This window comes from Taudactylus pleione, unplaced genomic scaffold (assembly GCF_031769625.1).
Source record: "Taudactylus pleione unplaced genomic scaffold, aTauple2 ptg001352l, whole genome shotgun sequence".
Classification (NCBI taxonomy): Eukaryota; Metazoa; Chordata; class Amphibia; order Anura; family Myobatrachidae; genus Taudactylus; species Taudactylus pleione.
The window spans coordinates 613591-631488 of NW_028285752.1; positions in this window are offsets into that span (position 1 = coordinate 613591).

Below are 17898 nucleotides of genomic sequence, written 5' to 3' on the forward strand. Positions count from 1 at the left end.
GTATTGGGGAATGAGGAGTGCAGTGTGTATTGGGGAATGAGGGGTACAGTGTATATTGGGGAATGAGGGGGAGCAGTGTGTATTGGGGAATGAGGGGGTGCAGTGTGTATTGGGGGAATGAGGAGTACAGTGTATATTGGGGAATGAGGGGTACAGTGTATATTGGGGAATGAGAGGGTGCAGTGTGTATTGGGGAATGAGGGGGTACAGTGTGAATTTGGGAATGAGGAGTGCAGTGTGTATTGGGGAATGAGGAGTGCAGTGTATATTGCGGAATGAGGGGTACAGTGTATATTGGGGAATGAGAAGGTGCACTGTGTATTGGGGAATGAGGAGTGCAGTGTGTATTGGGGAAAGAGGAGTGTATTGTATATTGGTGAATGAGGGGTGCAGTGTGTATTGGGGAATAAGGGGGTGCAGTGTGTATTGGGGAATGAGGGGTGCAATGTATATTGGGGAATGAGGGGTACAGTGTATATTGGGGAATGAGGAGTACAGTGTATATTGGGGAATGAGGGGTACAGTGTATATTGGGGAATGAGGAGTGCAGTGTGTATTGGGGAATGAGGAGTGCAGTGTGTATTGTGGAATGAGAGGTACAGTGTATATTGGGGAATGAGGAGTGCAGTGTATATTGGGGAATGAGGGGGTGCAGTGTGTATTGGGGAATGAGGAGTACAGTGTGTATTGGGGAATGTGGGGGTACAGTGTGTATTGTGGAATGAGGGGGTGCAGTGTGTATTGGGGAATGAGGAGTACAGTGTATATTGGGGAATGTGGGGTGCAGTGTGTATTGGGGAATGAGGAGTGCAGTATATAATGGGGAATGAGGAGTGCAGTGTATAATGGGGAATGAGGAGTGCAGTGTGTATTGGGGAATGAGGAGTGCAGTGTGTATTGAGGAACGAGGAGTGCAGTGTATATTGGGGAATGGCAGGGTGCAGTGTATATTGGGGAATGAGGGGGTGCAGTGTGTATTGGGGAATGAGGGAGTGCAGTGTGTATTGGGGAATGAGGAGTGCAGTGTATATTGAGGAATGAGGGGTACAGTGTATATTGAGGAATGAGAGGATGCAGTGAGCATTGGGGAATGAGGGGGTGCAGTGTGTATTGGGGAATGAGGAGTGCAGTGTATATTGGGGAATGAGGGGGTGCAGTGTGTATTGGGGAATGAGGAGTGCACTGTGTATTGGGGAATGAGGAGTGCACTGTATATTGGGGAATGAGGAGTACAGTGTATATTGGGGAATGAGGAGTGCAGTGTATATTGGGGAATGAGGGGTACAGTGTGTATTGGGGAATGAGGAGTGCAGTGTGTATTGGGGAATGAGGAGTACAGTGTATATTGGGGAATGAGGAGTGCAGTGTATATTGGGGAATGAGGGGTACAGTGTATATTAGGGAATGAGAGGGTGCAGTGTGTATTGGGGAATGAGGGGGTGCAGTGTGTATTGGGGAATGATGAGTACAGTGTGTATTGGGGAAAGAAGAGTATACTGTATATTGGGGAATGAGGTGGTGCAGTGTGTATTGGGGAATGAGGGGGTGCAGTGTGTATTGGGGAAAGAGGAGTGCAGTGTGTATTGGGGAATGAGGGGTACAGTGTATATTGGGGAATGAGGGGGTGCAGTGTGTATTGGGAATGAGGGGTGCAGTGTATATTGGGGAATGAGGGGTACAGTGTATATTGGGGAATGAGGAGTACAGTGTATATTGGGGAATGAGGAGTGCAGTGTGTATTGGGGAATGAGGGGTGCCGTGTGTATTGGGGAATGAGGAGTGCAGTGTATATTGGGGAATGAGAGGGTGCAGTGTGTATTGGGGAATGAGGAGTGCACTGTGTATTGGGGAATGAGGAGTGCACTGTATATTGGGGAATGAGGAGTACAGTGTATATTGGGGAATGAGGAGTGCAGTGTATATTGGGGAATGAGGGGTACAGTGTATATTGGGGAATGAGAGGGTGCAGTGTGTATTGGGGAATGAGGGGGTGCAGTGTGTATTGGGCAATGAGGGGGTGCAGTGTGTATTGGGGAATGAGGAGTATAGTGTGTATTGGGGAAAGAAGAGTATACTGTATATTGGGGAATGAGGGGGTGCAGTGTGTATTGGGGAATGAGGGGGAGCAGTGTGTATTGGGGAAAGAGGAGTGCAGTGTGTATTGGGGAATGAGGGGTACAGTGTATATTGGGGAATGAGGGGGTGCAGTGTGTATTGGGAATGAGGGGTGCAGTGTATATTGGGGAATGAGGGGTACAGTGTATATTGGGGAATGAGGAGTACAGTGTATATTGGGGAATGAGGGGTACAGTGTATATTGGGGAATGAGGAGTGCAATTTGTATTGTGGAATGAGGGTACAGTGTATATTGGGGAATGAGGAGTGCAGTGTGTATTGGGGAATGAGGGGTGCCGTGTGTATTGGGGAATGAGGAGTGCAGTGTATATTGGGGAATGAGAGGGTGCAGTGTGTACTGGGGAATGAGGGGGTGCAGTGTGTATTGGGGAATGAGGAGTACAGTGTATATTGGGGAATGAGGGGGTGCAGTGTGTATTGGGGAATGAGGAGGTGCAGTGTATTGGGGAAAGAGGAGTGCAGTGTATATTGGGGAATGAGGGGGTGCAGTGTGTTTTGGGGAATGAGGGGGTGCAGTGTGTATTGGGGAATGAGGAGTGCAGTGTATATTGGGGAATGAGGGGTACAGTGTATATTGAGTAATGAGAGGGTGCAGTGTGTATTGGGGAATGAGGGGGTGCAGTGTGTATTGGGGAATGAGGAGTACAGTGTGTATTGGGGAAAGAGGAGTGTACTGTATATTGGGGAATGAGGGGGTGCAGTGTGTATTGGGGAATGAGGGGGTGCAGTGTGTATTAGGGAATGAGGAGTGCAGTTTATATTGGGGAATAAGGCGTGCAGTGTATATTGGGGAATGAGGGGTACAGTGTATATTGGGAAATGAGAGGGTGCAGTGTGTATTGGGGAATGAGGAGTGCAGTGTATATTGGGGAATGAGGAGTGCAGAGTATATTGGGGAATGAGGAGTGCAGTGTGTATTGAGGAATGAGGAGTGCAGTGTATATTGGGGAATGGCAGGGTGCAGTGTATATTGGGGAATGAGAGGGCACAGTGTGTATTGTGGAATGAGGGGTGCAGTGTGTATTGGGGAATGAGGAGTGCACTGTATATTGGGGAATGAGGAGTGCAGTGTATATTGGGGAATGAGAGGGTGCAGTGTGTATTGGGGAATGAGGGGGTGCAGTGTGTATTAGGGAATGAGGAGTACAGTGTATATTGGGGAATGAGGAGTGCAGTGTATATTGGGGAATGAGGGGTACAGTGCATATTGGGGAATGAGAGGGTGCAGTGTGTATTGGGGAATGAGGGGGTGCAGTGTGTATTGGGAATGAGGAGTGTACTGTATATTGGGGAATGAGGAGTATAGTGTGTATTGGGGAAAGAGGAGTGTACTGTATATTGGGGAATGAGGGGGTGCAGTGTGTATTGGGGAATGAGGAGTGCAGTGTATATTGGGGAAAGAGGGGTACAGTGTATATTGGGGAATGAGGGTGTGCACTGTGTATTGGGGAATGAGGGGTGCAGTGTATATTGGGGAATGAGGGGTACAGTGTATTTTGGAGAATGAGGAGTACAGTGTATATTGGGGAATGAGGAGTGCAGTGTGTATTGGGGAATGAGGAGTGCAGTGTGTATTGTTTAAAGAGGGGTACAGTGTATATTGGGGAATGAGGAGTGCAGTGTATATTGGGGCATGAGGAGTGCAGTGTATATTGGGGAATGAGGGGTGCAGTGTGTATTGGGGAATGAGGAGTGCACTGTATATTGGGGAATGAGGAGTACAGTGTATATTGGGGAATGAGGAGTGCAGTGTATATTGGGGAATGAGGAGTGCAGTGTATATTGGGGAATGAGAGGGTGCAGTGTGTATTGGGGAATGAGGGGGTGCAGTGTGTATTGGGGAATGAGGAGTACAGTGTATATTGGGGAATGAGGAGTGCAGTGTATATTGGGGAATGAGGGGTACAGTGCATATTGGGGAATGAGAGGGTGCAGTGTGTATTGGGGAATGAGGGGGTGCAGTGTGTATTGGGAATGAGGAGTGTACTGTATATTGGGGAATGAGGAGTGTACTGTATATTGGGGAATGAGGAGTATAGTGTGTATTGGGGAAAGAGGAGTGTACTGTATATTGGGGAATGAGGGGGTGCAGTGTGTATTGGGGAATGAGGAGTGCAGTGTATATTGGGGACTGAGGGTGTGCAGTGTGTATTGGGGAATGAGGGGTGCAGTGTATATTGGGGAATGAGGGGTACAGTGTATTTTGGAGAATGAGGAGTACAGTGTATATAGGAGAATGAGGGGTACAGTGTTTAGTGGGGAATGAGGAGTGCAGTGTGTATTGGGGAATGAGGAGTGCAGTGTGTATTGTTTAAAGAGGGGTACAGTGTATATTGGGGAATGAGGAGTGCAGTGTATATTGGGGCATGAGGAGTGCAGTGTATATTGGGGAATGAGGGGTGCAGTGTGTATTGGGGAATGAGGAGTGCACTGTATATTGGGGAATGAGGAGTACAGTGTATATTGGGGAATGAGGAGTGCAGTGTATATTGGGGAATGAGGAGTGCAGTGTATATTGGGGAATGAGAGGGTGCAGTGTGTATTGGGGAATGAGGGGGTGCAGTGTGTATTGGGGAATGAGGAGTACAGTGTATATTGGGGAATGAGGAGTGCAGTGTATATTGGGGAATGAGGGGTACAGTGCATATTGGGGAATGAGAGGGTGCAGTGTGTATTGGGGAATGAGGGGGTGCAGTATGTATTGGGAACGAGGAGTGTACTGTATATTGGGGAATGAGGAGTATAGTGTGTATTGGGGAAAGAGGAGTGTACTGTATATTGGGAATGAGGGGGTGCAGTGTGTATTGGGGAATGAGGGGGTGCAGTGTGTATTGGGGAATGAGGAGTGCAGTATATATTGGGGAAAGAGGGGTACAGTGTATATTGGGGAATGAGGGTGTGCAGTGTGTATTGTTTAATGAGGGGTACAGTGTATATTGGGGAATGAGGAGTGCAGTGTACATTGGGGCATGAGGAGTGCAGTGTATATTGGGGAATGAGGGGTGCAGTGTGTATTGGGGAATGAGGAGTGCACTGTATATTGGGGAATGAGGAGTACAGTGTATATTGGGGAATGAGGAGTGCAGTGTATATTGGGGAAAGAGGAGTACAGTGTATATTTGGGGAATGAGAGGGTGCAGTGTGTATTGGGGAATGAGGGGTGCAGTGTATATTGGGGAATGAGGAGTACAGTGTATATTGGGGAATGAGGAGAGCAGTGTATATTGGGGAATGAGGGGTATAGTGTATATTGGGGAATGAGAGGGTGCAGTGTATATTGGGGAATGAGAGGGTGCAGTGTGTATTGGGGAATGAGGGGGTGCAGTGTGTATTGGGAATGAGGAGTGTACTGTATATTGGGGAATGAGGAGTATAGTGTGTATTGGGGAAAGAGGAGTGTACTGTATATTGGGGAATGAGGGGGTGCAGTGTGTATTGGGGAATGAGGGGGTGCAGTGTGTATTGGGGAATAAGGAGTGCAGTGTATATTGGGGAATGAGGGGTACAGTGTATATTGGGGAATGAGGGGGTGCAGTGTGTATTGGGGAATGAGGGGTGCAGTGTATATTGGGGAATGAGGGGTACAGTGTATATTGGAGAATGAGGAGTACAGTGTATATTGGGGAATGAGGGGTACAGTGTGTATTGGGGAATGAGGAGTGCAGTGTGTATTGTTTAATGAGGGGTACAGGGTATATTGGGGAATGAGGAGTGCAGTGTATATTGGGGAATGAGGAGTGCAGTCTATATTGGGAATGAGGGGGTGCAGTGTGTATTGGGGAATGAGGAGTACAGTGTGTATTGTGGAATGTGGGGGTACAGTGTGTATTGTGGAATGAGGGGGTGCAGTGTGTATTGGGTAATGAGGAGTACAGTGTATATTGGGGAAAGAGGAGTGTACTGTATATTGGGGAAAGAGGGGGTGCAGTGTGTATTGGGGAATGAGGGGTACAGTGTATATTGGCGAAAGAGGAGTGTACTGTATATTGTGGAATGAGGGGGTGCAGTGTGTATTGGGGAATGAGGGGGTGCAGTGTGTATTGGGAATGAGGAGTGTACTGTATATTTGGGAATGAGGAGTATAGTGTGTATTGGGGAAAGAGGAGTGTACTGTATATTGGGGAATGAGGGGGTGCAGTGTGTATTGGGGAATGAGGGGGTGCAGTGTGTATTGGGAAATGAGGGGTACAGTGTATATTGGGGAATGAGGGGGTGCAGTGTGTATTGGGGAATGAGGGGTGCAGTGAATATTGGGGAATGAGGGGTACAGTGTATATTGGAGAATGAGGAGTACAGTGTATATTGGGGAATGAGGGGTACAGCGTTTATTGGGGAATGAGGAGTGCAGTGTGTATTGGGGAATGAGGAGTGCAGTGTGTATTGTTTAATGAGGGGTACAGTGTATATTGGGGAATGAGGACTGCAGTGTATATTGGGGAATGAGGAGTGCAGTCTATATTGGGGAATGAGGGGGTGCAGTGTGTATTGGGGAATGAGGAGTACAGTGTGTATTGTGGAATGTGGGGGTACAGTGTGTATTGTGGAATGAGGGGGTGCAGTGTGTATTGGGGAATGAGGGGTGCAGTGTATATTGGGGAATGAGGAGTACAGTGTATATTGGGGAATGAGGAGAGCAGTGTATATTGGGGAATGAGGGGTATAGTGTATATTGGGGAATGAGAGGGTGCAGTGTATATTGGGGAATGAGAGGGTGCAGTGTGTATTGGGGAATGAGGGGGTGCAGTGTGTATTGGGAATGAGGAGTGTACTGTATATTGGGGAATGAGGAGTATAGTGTGTATTGGGGAAAGAGGAGTGTACTGTATATTGGGGAATGAGGGGGTGCAGTGTGTATTGGGGAATGAGGGGGTGCAGTGTGTATTGGGGAATAAGGAGTGCAGTGTATATTGGGGAATGAGGGGTACAGTGTATATTGGGGAATGAGGGGGTGCAGTGTGTATTGGGGAATGAGGGGTGCAGTGTATATTGGGGAATGAGGGGTACAGTGTATATTGGAGAATGAGGAGTACAGTGTATATTGGGGAATGAGGGGTACAGTGTGTATTGGGGAATGAGGAGTGCAGTGTGTATTGTTTAATGAGGGGTACAGGGTATATTGGGGAATGAGGAGTGCAGTGTATATTGGGGAATGAGGAGTGCAGTCTATATTGGGAATGAGGGGGTGCAGTGTGTATTGGGGAATGAGGAGTACAGTGTGTATTGTGGAATGTGGGGGTACAGTGTGTATTGTGGAATGAGGGGGTGCAGTGTGTATTGGGTAATGAGGAGTACAGTGTATATTGGGGAAAGAGGAGTGTACTGTATATTGGGGAAAGAGGGGGTGCAGTGTGTATTGGGGAATGAGGGGTACAGTGTATATTGGCGAAAGAGGAGTGTACTGTATATTGTGGAATGAGGGGGTGCAGTGTGTATTGGGGAATGAGGGGGTGCAGTGTGTATTGGGAATGAGGAGTGTACTGTATATTTGGGAATGAGGAGTATAGTGTGTATTGGGGAAAGAGGAGTGTACTGTATATTGGGGAATGAGGGGGTGCAGTGTGTATTGGGGAATGAGGGGGTGCAGTGTGTATTGGGAAATGAGGGGTACAGTGTATATTGGGGAATGAGGGGGTGCAGTGTGTATTGGGGAATGAGGGGTGCAGTGAATATTGGGGAATGAGGGGTACAGTGTATATTGGAGAATGAGGAGTACAGTGTATATTGGGGAATGAGGGGTACAGCGTTTATTGGGGAATGAGGAGTGCAGTGTGTATTGGGGAATGAGGAGTGCAGTGTGTATTGTTTAATGAGGGGTACAGTGTATATTGGGGAATGAGGACTGCAGTGTATATTGGGGAATGAGGAGTGCAGTCTATATTGGGGAATGAGGGGGTGCAGTGTGTATTGGGGAATGAGGAGTACAGTGTGTATTGTGGAATGTGGGGGTACAGTGTGTATTGTGGAATGAGGGGGTGCAGTGTGTATTGGGTAATGAGGAGTACAGTGTATATTGGGGAAAGAGGAGTGTACAGTATATTGGGGAAAGAGGGGGTGCAGTGTGTATTGGGGAATGAGGGGGTGCAGTGTGTATTAGGGAATGAGGAGTGCAGTATATTTTGGGGAATGAGGAGTGCAGTGTATATTGGGGAATGAGGGGTACAGTGTATATTGGGGAATGAGGGGGTGCAGTGTGTATTGGGGAATGAGGGGTGCAGTGTTTATTGGGGAATGAGGGGTACAGTGTATATTGGGGAATGAGGAGTATAGTGTATATTTGGGAATGAGGAGTGCAGTGTGTATTGGGGAATGAGAGGTATAGTGTATATTGGGGAATGACTAGTGCACTGTGTATTGGGGAATGTGGAGGTACAGTGTATATTGGGGAATAAGTACAGTGTATATTGGGGAATGAGGAGTGCAGTGTATATTGGGGAATGAGGAGTACAGTGTATATTTGGGAATGAGGGGGTGCAGTGTGTATTGGGAATGAGGAGTGTACTGTATATTGGGGAATGAGGAGTATAGTGTGTATTGGCGAAAGAGGAGTGTACTGTATATTGGGGAATGAGGGGGTGCAGTGTGTATTGGGGAATAAGGGGGTGCAGTGTGTATTGGGAATGAGGAGTGTACTGTATATTGGGGAATGAGGAGTATAGTGTGTATTGGGGAAAGAGGAGTGTACTGTATATTGGGGAATGAGGGGGTGCAGTGTGTATTGGGGAATGAGGGGGTGCAGTGTGTATTGTGGAATGAGGGGTACAGTGTATATTGGGGAATGAGGGGGTGCAGTGTGTATTGGGGAATGAGGGGTGCAGTGTATATTGGGGAATGAGGGGTACAGTGTATATTGGAGAATGAGGAGTACAGTGTATATTGGGGAATGAGGGGTACAGTGTTTATTGGGGAATGAGGAGTGCAGTGTGTATTGGGGAATGAGGAGTGCAGTGTGTATTGTTTAATGAGGGGTACAGTGTATATTGGGGAATGAGGAGTGCAGTGTATATTGGGGAATGAGGAGTGCAGTCTATATTGGGGAATGAGGGGGTGTAATGTGTATTGGGGAATGAGGAGTACAGTGTGTATTGTGGAATGTGGGGATACAGTGTGTATTGTGGAAAAAGGGGGTGCAGTGTGTATTGGGTAATGAGGAGTACAGTGTATATTGGGGAAAGAGGAGTGTACTGTATATTGGGGAAAGATGGGGTGCAGTGTGTATTGGGGAATGAGGGGGTGCAGTGTGTATTAGGGAATGAGGAGTGCAGTATATTTTGGGGAATGAGGAGTGCAGTGTGTATTGGGGAATGAGGGGTACAGTGTATATTGGGGAATGAAGGGGTGCCGTGTGTATTGGGGAATGAGGGGTACAGTGTATATTGGGGAATGAGGGGTACAGTGTATATTGGGGAATGAGGAGTATAGTGTATATTTGGGAATGAGGAGTGCAGTGTGTATTGGGGATTGAGAGGTACAGTGTATATTGGGGAATGACTAGTGCACTGTGTATTGGGGAATGTGGGGGTACAGTGTATATTGGGGAATGAGTACAGTGTATATTGGGGAATGAGGAGTGCAGTGTATATTGGGGAATGAGGAGTACAGTGTATATTTGGGAATGAGGGGGTGCAGTGTGTATTGGGGAATGAGGAGTGCAGTGTATATTGGGGAATGAGGGGTAAATTGTATATTGGGGAAAGAGAGGGTGCAGTGTGTATTGAGGAATGAGGGGTGCAGTGTATATTGGGGAATGACTAGTGCAGTGTGTATTGGGGAATGAGAGGGTACAGTGTATATTGGGGAATGAGGAGTATAGTGTATATTTGGGAATGAGGAGTGCAGTGTGTATTGGGGAATGTGGGGGTGCAGTGTGTATTGTGGAATGAGGGGTACAGTGTATATTGGGGAATGAGGAGTAGAGTGTATATTGGGGAATGAGGAGCACAGTGTATATTGGGGAATGAGCGGGTGCAGTGTGTATTGGGGAATGAGGGGGTGCAGTGTGTATTGGGGAATAAGAGGGTGCAGTGTGTATTGGGGAATGAGGAGTGCAGTGTGTATTGGGGAATGAGGGGTACAGTGTATATTGGGGAATGAGGGGAAGCAGTGTGTATTGGGGAATGAGGGGGTGCAGTGTGTATTGGGGAATGAGGAGTACAGTGTATATTGGGGAATGAGGGGTACAGTGTATATTGGTGAATGAGAGGGTGCAGTGTGTATTGGGGAATGAGGGGGTACAGTGTGTATATGGAAATGAGGAGTGCAGTGTGTATTGGGGAATGAGGAGTGCAGTGTATATTGGGGAATGAGGGGTACAGTGTATATTGGGGAATGAGGGGTACAGTGTATATTGGGGAATGAGAAGGTGCACTGTGTATTGGGGAAAGAGGAGTGCAGTGTGTATTGGGGAAAGAGGAGTGTATTGTATATTGGTGAATGAGGGGTGCAGTGTGTATTGGGGAATGAGGGGGTGCAGTGTGTATTGGGGAATGAGGGGGTGCAGTATGTATTGGGAACGAGGAGTGTACTGTATATTGGGGAATGAGGAGTATAGTGTGTATTGGGGAAAGAGGAGTGTACTGTATATTGGGAATGAGGGGGTGCAGTGTGTATTGGGGAATGAGGGGGTGCAGTGTGTATTGGGGAATGAGGAGTGCAGTATATATTGGGGAAAGAGGGGTACAGTGTATATTGGGGAATGAGGGTGTGCAGTGTGTATTGTTTAATGAGGGGTACAGTGTATATTGGGGAATGAGGAGTGCAGTGTACATTGGGGCATGAGGAGTGCAGTGTATATTGGGGAATGAGGGGTGCAGTGTGTATTGGGGAATGAGGAGTGCACTGTATATTGGGGAATGAGGAGTACAGTGTATATTGGGGAATGAGGAGTGCAGTGTATATTGGGGAAAGAGGAGTACAGTGTATATTTGGGGAATGAGAGGGTGCAGTGTGTATTGGGGAATGAGGGGTGCAGTGTATATTGGGGAATGAGGAGTACAGTGTATATTGGGGAATGAGGAGAGCAGTGTATATTGGGGAATGAGGGGTATAGTGTATATTGGGGAATGAGAGGGTGCAGTGTATATTGGGGAATGAGAGGGTGCAGTGTGTATTGGGGAATGAGGGGGTGCAGTGTGTATTGGGAATGAGGAGTGTACTGTATATTGGGGAATGAGGAGTATAGTGTGTATTGGGGAAAGAGGAGTGTACTGTATATTGGGGAATGAGGGGGTGCAGTGTGTATTGGGGAATGAGGGGGTGCAGTGTGTATTGGGGAATAAGGAGTGCAGTGTATATTGGGGAATGAGGGGTACAGTGTATATTGGGGAATGAGGGGGTGCAGTGTGTATTGGGGAATGAGGGGTGCAGTGTATATTGGGGAATGAGGGGTACAGTGTATATTGGAGAATGAGGAGTACAGTGTATATTGGGGAATGAGGGGTACAGTGTGTATTGGGGAATGAGGAGTGCAGTGTGTATTGTTTAATGAGGGGTACAGGGTATATTGGGGAATGAGGAGTGCAGTGTATATTGGGGAATGAGGAGTGCAGTCTATATTGGGAATGAGGGGGTGCAGTGTGTATTGGGGAATGAGGAGTACAGTGTGTATTGTGGAATGTGGGGGTACAGTGTGTATTGTGGAATGAGGGGGTGCAGTGTGTATTGGGTAATGAGGAGTACAGTGTATATTGGGGAAAGAGGAGTGTACTGTATATTGGGGAAAGAGGGGGTGCAGTGTGTATTGGGGAATGAGGGGTACAGTGTATATTGGCGAAAGAGGAGTGTACTGTATATTGTGGAATGAGGGGGTGCAGTGTGTATTGGGGAATGAGGGGGTGCAGTGTGTATTGGGAATGAGGAGTGTACTGTATATTTGGGAATGAGGAGTATAGTGTGTATTGGGGAAAGAGGAGTGTACTGTATATTGGGGAATGAGGGGGTGCAGTGTGTATTGGGGAATGAGGGGGTGCAGTGTGTATTGGGAAATGAGGGGTACAGTGTATATTGGGGAATGAGGGGGTGCAGTGTGTATTGGGGAATGAGGGGTGCAGTGAATATTGGGGAATGAGGGGTACAGTGTATATTGGAGAATGAGGAGTACAGTGTATATTGGGGAATGAGGGGTACAGCGTTTATTGGGGAATGAGGAGTGCAGTGTGTATTGGGGAATGAGGAGTGCAGTGTGTATTGTTTAATGAGGGGTACAGTGTATATTGGGGAATGAGGACTGCAGTGTATATTGGGGAATGAGGAGTGCAGTCTATATTGGGGAATGAGGGGGTGCAGTGTGTATTGGGGAATGAGGAGTACAGTGTGTATTGTGGAATGTGGGGGTACAGTGTGTATTGTGGAATGAGGGGGTGCAGTGTGTATTGGGTAATGAGGAGTACAGTGTATATTGGGGAAAGAGGAGTGTACAGTATATTGGGGAAAGAGGGGGTGCAGTGTGTATTGGGGAATGAGGGGGTGCAGTGTGTATTAGGGAATGAGGAGTGCAGTATATTTTGGGGAATGAGGAGTGCAGTGTATATTGGGGAATGAGGGGTACAGTGTATATTGGGGAATGAGGGGGTGCAGTGTGTATTGGGGAATGAGGGGTGCAGTGTTTATTGGGGAATGAGGGGTACAGTGTATATTGGGGAATGAGGAGTATAGTGTATATTTGGGAATGAGGAGTGCAGTGTGTATTGGGGAATGAGAGGTATAGTGTATATTGGGGAATGACTAGTGCACTGTGTATTGGGGAATGTGGAGGTACAGTGTATATTGGGGAATAAGTACAGTGTATATTGGGGAATGAGGAGTGCAGTGTATATTGGGGAATGAGGAGTACAGTGTATATTTGGGAATGAGGGGGTGCAGTGTGTATTGGGAATGAGGAGTGTACTGTATATTGGGGAATGAGGAGTATAGTGTGTATTGGCGAAAGAGGAGTGTACTGTATATTGGGGAATGAGGGGGTGCAGTGTGTATTGGGGAATAAGGGGGTGCAGTGTGTATTGGGAATGAGGAGTGTACTGTATATTGGGGAATGAGGAGTATAGTGTGTATTGGGGAAAGAGGAGTGTACTGTATATTGGGGAATGAGGGGGTGCAGTGTGTATTGGGGAATGAGGGGGTGCAGTGTGTATTGTGGAATGAGGGGTACAGTGTATATTGGGGAATGAGGGGGTGCAGTGTGTATTGGGGAATGAGGGGTGCAGTGTATATTGGGGAATGAGGGGTACAGTGTATATTGGAGAATGAGGAGTACAGTGTATATTGGGGAATGAGGGGTACAGTGTTTATTGGGGAATGAGGAGTGCAGTGTGTATTGGGGAATGAGGAGTGCAGTGTGTATTGTTTAATGAGGGGTACAGTGTATATTGGGGAATGAGGAGTGCAGTGTATATTGGGGAATGAGGAGTGCAGTCTATATTGGGGAATGAGGGGGTGTAATGTGTATTGGGGAATGAGGAGTACAGTGTGTATTGTGGAATGTGGGGATACAGTGTGTATTGTGGAAAAAGGGGGTGCAGTGTGTATTGGGTAATGAGGAGTACAGTGTATATTGGGGAAAGAGGAGTGTACTGTATATTGGGGAAAGATGGGGTGCAGTGTGTATTGGGGAATGAGGGGGTGCAGTGTGTATTAGGGAATGAGGAGTGCAGTATATTTTGGGGAATGAGGAGTGCAGTGTGTATTGGGGAATGAGGGGTACAGTGTATATTGGGGAATGAAGGGGTGCCGTGTGTATTGGGGAATGAGGGGTACAGTGTATATTGGGGAATGAGGGGTACAGTGTATATTGGGGAATGAGGAGTATAGTGTATATTTGGGAATGAGGAGTGCAGTGTGTATTGGGGATTGAGAGGTACAGTGTATATTGGGGAATGACTAGTGCACTGTGTATTGGGGAATGTGGGGGTACAGTGTATATTGGGGAATGAGTACAGTGTATATTGGGGAATGAGGAGTGCAGTGTATATTGGGGAATGAGGAGTACAGTGTATATTTGGGAATGAGGGGGTGCAGTGTGTATTGGGGAATGAGGAGTGCAGTGTATATTGGGGAATGAGGGGTAAATTGTATATTGGGGAAAGAGAGGGTGCAGTGTGTATTGAGGAATGAGGGGTGCAGTGTATATTGGGGAATGACTAGTGCAGTGTGTATTGGGGAATGAGAGGGTACAGTGTATATTGGGGAATGAGGAGTATAGTGTATATTTGGGAATGAGGAGTGCAGTGTGTATTGGGGAATGTGGGGGTGCAGTGTGTATTGTGGAATGAGGGGTACAGTGTATATTGGGGAATGAGGAGTAGAGTGTATATTGGGGAATGAGGAGCACAGTGTATATTGGGGAATGAGCGGGTGCAGTGTGTATTGGGGAATGAGGGGGTGCAGTGTGTATTGGGGAATAAGAGGGTGCAGTGTGTATTGGGGAATGAGGAGTGCAGTGTGTATTGGGGAATGAGGGGTACAGTGTATATTGGGGAATGAGGGGAAGCAGTGTGTATTGGGGAATGAGGGGGTGCAGTGTGTATTGGGGAATGAGGAGTACAGTGTATATTGGGGAATGAGGGGTACAGTGTATATTGGTGAATGAGAGGGTGCAGTGTGTATTGGGGAATGAGGGGGTACAGTGTGTATATGGAAATGAGGAGTGCAGTGTGTATTGGGGAATGAGGAGTGCAGTGTATATTGGGGAATGAGGGGTACAGTGTATATTGGGGAATGAGGGGTACAGTGTATATTGGGGAATGAGAAGGTGCACTGTGTATTGGGGAAAGAGGAGTGCAGTGTGTATTGGGGAAAGAGGAGTGTATTGTATATTGGTGAATGAGGGGTGCAGTGTGTATTGGGGAATGAGGGGGTGCAGTGTGTATTGGGGAATGAGGGGTGCAGTGTATATTGGGGAATGAGGGGTACAGTGCATATTGCGGAATGAGGAGTACAGTGTATATTGGGGAATGAGGGGTACAGTGTATATTGGGGAATGAGGAGTGCAGTGTGTATTGTGGAATGAGAGGTACAGTGTATATTGGGGAATGAGGAGTGCAGTGTATATTGGGGAATGAGGAGTGCAGTGTATATTGGGGAATGAGGGGGTGCAGTGTGTATTGGGGAAAGAGGAGTACAGTGTGTATTGGGGAATGATGGGTTACAGTGTGTATTGGGGAATGTGGGGGTACAGTGTGTTTTGTGGAATGAAGGGGTGCAGTGTGTATTGGGGAATGAGGAGTACAGTTTATATTGGGGAATGTGGGGTGCAGTGTGTATTGGGGAATGAGGAGTGCAGTGTATATTGGGGAATGAGGGGGTGCAGTGTGTATTGGGGATTGAGGGGGTGCAGTGTGTATTGGGAATGAGGGGGTGCAGTGTGTATTGGGAATGAGGAGTGTACTGTATATTGGGGAATGAGGAGTATAGTGTGTATTGGGGAAAGAGGAGTGTACTGTATATTGGGGAATGAGGGGGTGCAGTGTGTATTGGGGAATGAGGGGGTGCAGTGTGTTTTGGGGAATGAGGGGTACAGTGTATATTGGGGAATGAGGGGGTGCAGTGTATATTGGGGAATGAGCGGTGCAGTGTATATTGGGGAATGAGGGGTACAGTGTATATTGGAGAATGAGGAGTACAGTGTATATTGGGGAATGAGGGGTACAGTGTTTATTGGGGAATGAGGAGTGCAGTGTGTATTGTGGAATGAGGAGTGCAGTGTGTATTGTTTAATGAGGGGTACAGTGTATATTGGGGAATGAGGAGTGCAGTGTATATTGGGGAATGAGGAGTGCAGTCTATATTGGGGAATGAGGGGGTGCAGTGTGTATTGGGGAATGAGGAGTACAGTGTGTATTGTGGAATGTGGGGGTACAGTGTGTATTGTGGAATGAGGGGGTGCAGTGTGTATTGGGTAATGAGGAGTACAGTGTATATTGGGGAAAGAGGAGTGTACTGTATATTGGGGAAAGAGGGGGTGCAGTGTGTATTGGGGAATGAGGGGGTGCAGTGTGTTTTAGGGAATGAGGAGTGCAGTGTATTTTGGGGAATGAGGAGTGCAGGGTATACTGGGGAATGAGGGATACAGTGTATATTGGGGAATGAGGGGGTGCAGTGTGTATTGGGGAATGAGGGGTGCAGTGTATATTGGGGAATGAGGGGTACAGTGTATATTGGGGAATGAGGAGTATAGTGTATATTTGGGAATGAGGAGTGCAGTGTGTATTGGGGAATGAGAGGTACAGTGTATATTGGGGAATGACTAGTGCACTGTGTATTGGGGAATGTGGGGGTACAGTGTATATTGGGGAATGAGTACACTGTATATTGGGGAATGAGGAGTGCAGTGTATATTGGGGAATGAGGAGTACAGTGTATATTTGGGAATGAGGGGGTGCAGTGTGTATTGGGGAATGAGGAGTGCAGTGTATATTGGGGAATGAGGGGTACACTGTATATTGGGGAAAGAGAGGGTGCAGTGTGTATTGAGGAATGAGGGGTGCAGTGTATATTGGGGAATGACTAGTGCAGTGTGTATTGGGGAATGAGAGGGTACAGTGTATATTGGGGAATGAGGAGAATAGTGTATATTTGGGAATGAGGAGTGCAGTGTGTATTGGGGAATGCGGGGGTGCAGTGTGTATTGTGGAATGAGGGGTACAGTGTATATTGGGGAATGAGGAGTAGAGTGTATATTGGGGAATGAGGGGCACAGTGTATATTGGGGAATGAGGGGGTGCAGTGTGTATTGGGGAATGAGGGGGTGCAGTGTGTATTGGGGAATAAGGGGGTGCAGTGTGTATTGGGGAATGAGGAGTGCAGTGTGTATTGGGGAATGAGGGGTACAGTGTATATTGGGGAATGAGGGGGAGCAGTGTGTATTGGGGAATGAGGGGGTGCAGTGTGTATTGGGGGAATGAGGAGTACAGTGTATATTGGGGAATGAGGGGTACAGTGTATATTGGGGAATGAGAGGGTGCAGTGTGTATTGGGGAATGAGGGGGTACAGTGTGTATTTGGGAATGAGGAGTGCAGTGTGTATTGGGGAATGAGGAGTGCAGTGTATATTGCGGAATGAGGAGTATAGTGTGTATTGGGGAAAGAGGAGTGTACTGTATATTGGGGAATGAGGGGGTGCAGTGTGTATTGGGGAATGAGGGGGTTTAGTGTGTATTGGGGAATGAGGAGTGCAGTGTATATTGGGGAATGAGGGGTACAGTGTATATTGGGGAATGAGGGGGTGCATTGTGTATTGGGGAATGAGGGGTGCAGTGTATATTGGGGAATGAGGGGTACAGTGTATATTGGAGAATGAGGAGTACAGTGTATATTGGGGAATGAGGGGTACAGTGTTTATTGGGGAATGGGGAGTGCAGTGTGTATTGGGGAATGAGGAGTGCAGTGTGTATTGTTTAATGAGGGGTACAGTGTATATTGGGGAATGAGGAGTGCAGTGTATATTGGGGAATGAGGAGTGCAGTCTATATTGGGGAATGAGGCGGTGCAGTGTGTATTGGGGAATGAGGAGTACAGTGTGTATTGTGGAATGTGGGGGTACAGTGTGTATTGTGGAATGAGGGGGTGCAGTGTGTATTGGGTAATGAGGAGTACAGTGTATATTGGGGAAAGAGGAGTGTACTGTATATTGGGGAAAGAGGGGGTGCAGTGTGTACTGGGGAATGAGGGGTACAGTGTAGATTGGGGAATGAGAGGGTGCAGTGTATATTGGAGAATGAGAGGGTGCAGTGTGTATTGGGGAATGAGGGGGTGCAGTGTGTATTGGGAATG